Source organism: Mus musculus, chromosome 11 (genome assembly GCF_000001635.26).
Source record: "Mus musculus strain C57BL/6J chromosome 11, GRCm38.p6 C57BL/6J".
NCBI classification, from domain to species: domain Eukaryota; kingdom Metazoa; phylum Chordata; class Mammalia; order Rodentia; family Muridae; genus Mus; species Mus musculus.
The window spans coordinates 79,971,732-79,979,120 of record NC_000077.6 but is presented as its reverse complement, the minus strand read 5'-3'; the positions used below and the strand labels follow the sequence as shown (position 1 = coordinate 79,979,120).

The 7,389-nt window shown below is 44.2% G+C and overlaps 1 long non-coding RNA gene across 4 annotated transcripts; it reads right to left on the bottom strand.

Moving 5' to 3' along the window:
- Positions 1 to 3,931: 3,931 nt before the first annotated feature.
- Gm30875 lies at positions 3,932 to 6,126 on the bottom strand. 4 transcript variants are annotated; one of them, XR_003949721.1, is made up of 3 exons: positions 5,858 to 5,935; positions 5,276 to 5,467; positions 3,932 to 4,810 (listed from the first exon to the last, which is right to left on the bottom strand). It is a non-coding gene; the product is annotated as a predicted gene, 30875 (long non-coding RNA). The 4 variants fall into 4 exon arrangements; XR_388888.4 differs by lacking the exon at positions 5,858 to 5,935 and adding an exon at positions 6,084 to 6,126 and having other exon boundaries at positions 3,943 to 5,467; XR_388887.4 differs by having other exon boundaries at positions 3,943 to 5,467; positions 5,858 to 6,020.
- Between the last annotated feature and the right edge of the window lie 1,263 nt (positions 6,127 to 7,389).

Sequence of the window (7,389 nt, the reverse complement as noted above, 5' to 3'; positions counted from 1 at the left end):
CAGTCTGTACATAGAGTCATGACCTTAAATATTTTAGGTCAGACAAACCTTTGTATGACTTTGATAAGATGTATGCTAATTCCATAGGGAGAAAATACATTAGTGACAGGCACAAAAGCAATGTTTTACATGGGGTATTTATGTCTCAGTTATAAATGTTAAGCATACTTATGTATATATTATACTTTATTTACTGGTGCACTTTTAATTTTAGAGAAGATTTCACTGTAGAACAGGAGATATCTCAGCAGATATGAGCACTTGCTGCTAAGCCTGACGACCTGAGTTCAATCCCTGGATCTCACTGCAGGGTATTTGATGACACCATGAACCCCAAGATTGTGTTATTTACTGGAGAAACCTGTTTTTAGTTGTGGTGTGGCTCAGCACACAGCTTTAATCCAAGAGCTTTGTGCTTGAATATTATAAACAGGATTAAATAAAGTCAACCATAGGTCAAGAGGCAGAGCAAACAAGCCGTTGACAAGAAGTGAATATAGGATTATTAAGGAAAGAAAAACAGGGCTGGAGAGATGGCTTAGTGGTTAAGAGCACTGAGCTCAAATCCCCACATGGTGGCTCACAACCATCAGTAATGAGATCTGAGGCCCTCTTCTGGTCTGGTGTGTCTGAAGACAGCTACAGTGTACTTACATATTGTAATAATAAATAAATAAATCGGGGCTGGTGAGATGGCTCAGCGGTTAAGAGCACGACTGCTCTTCCTAAGGTCCTGAGTTCAAATCCTAGCAACGTCATGGTGGCTCACAAACATCCACAACAAAACTCTGATGGATGCCCTCTTCTGGAGTGTCTGAAGACAGCTACAGTGCACACACATATAATAATTAATTAATTTAAAAAAATGTTTTAAAAATTTAAAAAAATAAATCTTTGAAAAGAAAAACAGAAAGAGCCAGGCGTGGTGGTACATGCCTTTAATCCCAGCACTTGGGAGGCAGAGGCAGGTGAATTTCTGAGTTCGAGGCCAGCCTGGTCTACAAAGTGAGTTCCAGGACAGCCAGGGCTACACAGAGAAACCTTGTTTCGAAAAAACCAAAAAAAAAAAAAAAAAAAAAAAAAAAAAGAAAGAAAAAAAAAAAAAGAAAAAAAAGAAAAACAGAGAGAGTAAGAGGAAGTAGCACAGGAAGTAGAATGGAGGGACAATGAATTGGAAGGAGGTTTATTGAGAGGGCATGGTGAGCGGCATTCCTGGTGGGACATCAGTTGACGAGGAAGGTCCACTAGGTGCTTTCTCAGCCTCTCTGAGCTAGCTTCTGAGTCATAAAGTTAAAAATCATCCACATGTTGCACCTTGTGTTATACACACACACATACACACACACACACACACACACACACACACACACAAAACCAGTACACTGTGTAGGGAAGAGGACAAGAGGACAGCTTTGTGTACTGGTTCTCTTCTTCCACCTTTATGTGGTTTCAAGGGATTGAGTGTAAAGCTAAACACTTTTACCAATTCTCCTGAGCATTCTTTTTTTTTTTTTTTTGGTGGTTTTTTTTTTTTTTTTGAGACAGGGTTTCTCTGTGTATCCCAGGCTGTCCTGGAACTCACTCTGTAGTCCAGGCTGGCCTGGAACTCAGAAATCTGCCTGCCTCTGAAAGACCCACAACATGAGGACTCCCCCACGTTCTGACTCAGGAGAGGCGACACCCCAAAATCACCCACAAGAAACGGTCTCGCTGCAAACTGCAAGAGGATTTTTTTATTCAAGAGCGCTCTAGGGCCCATGGTCATACACCACGCAGGGGTAGAGGACCGTGGTGCCCCGAGTAAGGGGGTATTTAAAGGAAGAAACCACAACTCAAGGAGGTGGGAAGGGCGTTGTTGGAAAATACCAAAAATACCAGTTAAGAGTCACAAGGAACCGGGCGTGGTGGCGCATGCCTTTAATCCCAGCACTCGGGAGGCAGAGGCAGGCGGATTTCTGAGTTCGAGGTCAGCCTGGTCAACAAAGTGAGTTCCAGGACAGCTAGGGCTATACAGAGAAACCCTGTCTGGGGGGGGGGGGGGGGGAAAGAGTCACAAGGAAGTGCAAAGTTACAAGAGTCACCACGAGGAATACCTGGTAATTGTGAGGGTTATTTCTCAAAACAGTTTCTAAGAGCCCCTAACAAAAGCACATTTGCATAGCGGGTTCCAGCAATGGTCAGGGTGACTTTCTTTGAATGAACACTCTTTGAACCCAGGAAGCGGGTCGGTAGAGGAATGTCCCTATCTGTTTTATGATTAGCATACCTTTACAAAGGCCACATTCCCAAGCCTGGGCCTAAAGGCCTAGAATTCTGTTTTTACTTTGTTATACTTTCACCTCTGCCTGCCAAGTGCTGGGATTAAAAGCGTGCTCCACCACTGCCCGGTTTAACAAATTTTTAAAAATCTAACAACAAAAAGAGCCAGGTGGTGACTGAGCATTGACTAGCATACATACCATTGTTGAAAATATTAGTATAAAGTACTATATAAATGGTTCGATCTGGAAGAGTAGAAGGATTTAAAAAATAAATGTATCCAGGGGTGTGAGGGGAAAGAAGAAAGGAAGAGAATGATTTGGACATTCCAGGATACCAATACCTGGAATTTAGAAAGAAAGAGCAGAGATGCTGTTGCCAGCCCTGGGGCTGATCATATTTGATGTTAATTCCTGTGAGGGGCTGTGAACAAGGAATGAGTCAGCACTCAGGGGATTTCCTGCAAACCTGCACCCCACCTTAATTTGTAAAATAAAGGAGAGCTGATGATTGGGCAGATAAAAGGGAAGGTGGAGGGGAAGGTTGAGGGGGAGAGAAGATAGAGAAAATGGAGAGGGAGAGGAGGAGGAAGAAGAAAAGTGGAGCAGAAGCACATGGCCTGGAGAAACCACAAGTTCTAAGGGGTCTCATAGAATAGTGTGGCAGTAGATCTGCCCAATCTAGGCTCACAGCATGTATTCAAATAAACTGAGTTGTGTTATCATTGCCAGGGCATAGTTGGGTTGGAGATTTACTGCTGCAAGATGCAGAGGTGAGTGGAGTGTGTGTGTGATGAGATTGTGATGGTTCCTTATTTTTTTTTAAAGATTTATTTATTTATTATATGTAAGTACACTGTAGCTGTCTTCAGACACTCCAGAAGAGGGAGTCAGATCTCGTTATGGATGGTTGTGAGCCACCATGTGGTTGCTGGGATTTGAACTCTGAACCTTCGGAAGAGCAGTCGGGTGCTCTTACCCACTGAGCCATCTCACCAGCCTGTGATAATTACTTTTAATTGTCATTTTGACTCAATATAGAATCACTTGGGAAGAGTCGCAGTGAGGGACTGTCTAGATCAGGTTGGCCTGTGGGAGATTATCTTGATTCTCTGTGAAGATCCAGGCCACTGGGGGTAGTACCATTCCTTAGGCCAGGAGTTTGAGGACCATGTAAGTTTAGAGAGGGTGTTGAATGCAAGTTAGCTTACATACATCTCTCTCTCTCTCTCCCTTTTTCCTGCCCCTCCCCCCCTTGCCTGAGACTAGCTGTTCTCAAGTTCCTGCCACCTTGACTTCCCCACAATAATGGACTGTGCATGCAGCCTGAAATTGCCATCTAAAGCAGATCCCGTCTCCGCTGAGTTGCTTTTGTCTGAGTGTTTTTATCACAACAAGAGAAATGAAGCTGGAACAGAAACAGAATGAACAATGTGAAGGGAAACTAAGCAACACAAAAACATTTCCAGAACTAAACCCAAACCTAGCTAAACTGAGCCGGGCTACCCAGCTCAATGAATGAAAAGACACACATTAAGGCATGTCTTCCTGCCTTTTCAGAATATCAAAAATAGAGAAACCCTGTCTTGAAAAACCAAAACCTAACAAGCAAAAAGAATCATATAATCAGACAAATTACCACATTAATCAAGTGAGGTGATCAACCAAAGAAATTTTGAGACAATTAAGATCTTTAATTTTTTTTTATCATCTTACCCCTTTTCAGAAAGTTACTGGAGAATGTGCCCTACCAAACTAAAGGAAAAATAAATACAGAATCCAGATCACAAGGGACTCACACAAGAGCTGAAATCCCAGGACGACAGTGAAGAGAAACCCTAGAACAACAGTTGTGCAATTGGCTTCCTATTCAACCGTTCCGCAGTCACGATCGTATTAGGAAGACATTGTGAATATTTACAGTTCGGACAGCGCATTAGAGGGGACATTAATGGATCATGAGTACATAGAAAGCTTAATAAACCACATTTCATAATAACTGATCCCGGGAAAAACAAAAGGCTGGTAAAGGAAATACCGCTGCGTTATACTACACAGGGACACCGTGAACAGTAGCTTTGATTCCATAATAATGTAAATTAAAGTTTTATTTAGCCCACAATTGAGTTGCCCTTTGGGGGGAGAATTGAAGAAGATGAATGAAGAGCAGAACTGGCGAGGGACCAGCGACAATACCACACTTAGTGGGAACCAGACTCCGCTCGTCTCTCCGTAAAGACAGAGTTTTCCTGCAGTCTTGAACCCCCTTTCAGATTGATGAAGACTTCATAATCACCTGCTTTGGGGGAAACGGCAGGGAGTGCTCTCCTCAACTCAAGAGCCCCAGGAAAAGCGGCTTCTGGGAAGGCTGAAGCCCGGGCACCGCCCACGGCCTGCTTTCACAAGGAACGTGTGGTGGGCAGAGGCCGGTCCGTCGCTCGCTCGGAGAAGGATCAGGGAGCTGAGGCCAGGCGGGAGGATGGTGACCCGGTCCTGTTGTCGCGAGCGCAGTCGCGGACCCGGGCCGGCGGGAGACTTCCTTAGGGCGGTGCCTGCTCCGTGAGGAAAGCATCGGTTCCATTCCTGCACCCGGAGCTGCGACACCCAGCTAACTAAGACCTGTCCGTTCGCCAGTGCGGACTCCACCAGTCTTAGTGCTCCCGTTCCCACCCCACCTCCGACCTAGATCCCTCTCTCACCCCAGCCTCAATCCCACCCCTCTTCAGACCTGGGTCCCTTTTCCAATTCTAGTCTTAACCAATCCATCACTGAAGACCCACACATCCTCCCAGGACCTCCCCTCAGCCTTTCTAAGACATGAATCCTTCTCATCACTTCAGATCTTGATCTCTGTCTCCCATCTTGATCCTCTCTCCACTCTCACACCAGACCTGGAACCCTCTTCTATACCTAGGACCTATCTCCATCCTCACCTCAGACTTGACCCTTTCTTCCCACCCTGGCGTGGCGGAGATTCTCACCTCCTAACTAGCTAAGCGCTGCCCTCACTGTCTTACCCTAACTCCTCCAGCTTCGCAGCCCTCAAAGGCTCTGCTCAAAGGAAATGTGCAGGCAGGAGGGCAGGTGGCGGCTCGGCAGTGTGTTCCCGACTCCCGCGACTCCCCGGTACCGAGTCTCTCAGCCCTGCCCCGCAAGTCACTACAAGGCGTGTTCGGATCAAAGTGAGCCACAATGGGTTGATTCTATGCCTAAAAGCATAATAAGAGCTGTCAAGCTGTGGAAGGAAGAAGGCTCCTGGTAGAGGTAGAAAAGAACCCGGGGAGCTAATGGGGGGGGGGGGGGGCGGGGCGGTATCTGAATAACACCGAAGTGCTACACGTTGGTTCTAAGGAACATCTAAAAATCTGGTGACAGATCGATAGAAATAGCTAGAGAAGTTTCATATAACGGCACAGTGAAGTTAAACTCAGAGAGGATGTAAGCCGGGAGGGAATGCTATTATTTTTATAACTTCAGAACACTCATTGGCTTTTAAAACGAAAACGAATGTAACCAAAACAAAAACTGCGTAAAAGAACCATGGTTAGTCACCTTTGTTTACTCCATGCGTTAGATTTCCCAGCAAGCTCCCCACTTACTAGCTGTGTGATCTTGCCCAAGTAACTTCATTTAGAGCCTGGTTTGCTTATCTGTTAAATGAGGGTACTAACACACAGCTGCTTAGGAATTAATGACAAGGTAGGCAAAGTCCTTTGTGATGCCTGTGATGGGCACAGACTAGCTGTCCAATGAGCCTTATGAATGAAGTTATTCTAAATGAATAAGGCGGTTTGTAGTCAAAAAGCGGCCTCTTGTCCACAATACCTGTGTGTTGAAGAGCTGGGGTGGAGGCGATCCAATTTGAATGTGGGTTTCTTTTTTTCTTTTTCTTTTTTTTTTCTTTTTTAGCAAACCAAGTTGTAAAAGAGCGACCAATAATTGAGCTGCTTGGGTGAACAATTTGAGGTCTTTTAAAATGTTAATTTGTACCTGGACAGTTCCCAGTGGCGACAAAAAGGCACAGACTCTTCCAGAAGAACAATTCTCCTCATTATGAGAATCTCATTTCATTTACAAAACGTGGTCTGCCTATGAAAAATGAATCTCAAGGTTCCTTACACAGAAACGATTCTGACAATTAAAACTAACAGTGTCAAAAACAAAACAAAACAACAACAACAACAACAACCAAAACTAACAGTGTCTAGAAGGAAAGCCAAGGGTATTTGCTTCGAGTTATCGGTGAGAAATTCAGGTAAAGTATACTTTCCCCTCGCTAAGCCTAAAGGGATGCTGAACATGCCATTTGAACTGCAGCTTAATTCTGAACCTTTTCTTTAAACTATTAAATGTTTTCTTTATTTTTTTAAAGATTTATTTATTTATTTTATGCATGTGAGTACACTGTAGCTGTCTTCAGACACACCAGTAGAGGGCATCGGATCCCATTACAGATGATTGTGAGCCACCATGTGGTTGCTGGGAATTGAACTCAGGACCTCTGGAAGAGCAGTCGGTGCTCTTAACCATTGAGCCATTGTTCCAGCCCCTAAGTGTTTTCTTTAAACAGAAATTACAAAAACCAATGTCTTGTCCAGCATGCCTTTAATTCCAGCACTTGGGAGGCAGAGGCAGGTGGATTTCTGAGTTCTAGGCCAGCCTGGTCTACAGAGTAAGTTCCAGGACACTATACAGTATAGTATAGAAACACTATACTGTCTCAGAAAAAACCAAAACCAAAACCAAAAAACCAAAAAACCAAAACCAATGTCTTCATTATATTACTCATATTGGCAACATGGTTCCCCTGATAACAAATATGAATGGTCTGGGGAACAGTTCTCCAAGATTTACTTATCAATTAAATTTTATTTATTTACTTATTATTGTGTGTGTGTGTGTGTGTGTGTGTGTGTGTGTGTGTAGAGCCCTGCTGTGCTGTGGTGACCAGAGGACAATCTGTGGAGCTGGCTCTTTTCTTCTACTTCTACTTGGGTTCCAGGGATCAGACTCAGATGGGCAGCAGAGCAGCAAGTGTCTTTACCCTCGGAGCCATCTTATCAGCCCTGGTTTATCTTGTTTAAACACCTCCCACACACTCCTAAAGGGGATTATACAATATGTTACTCTT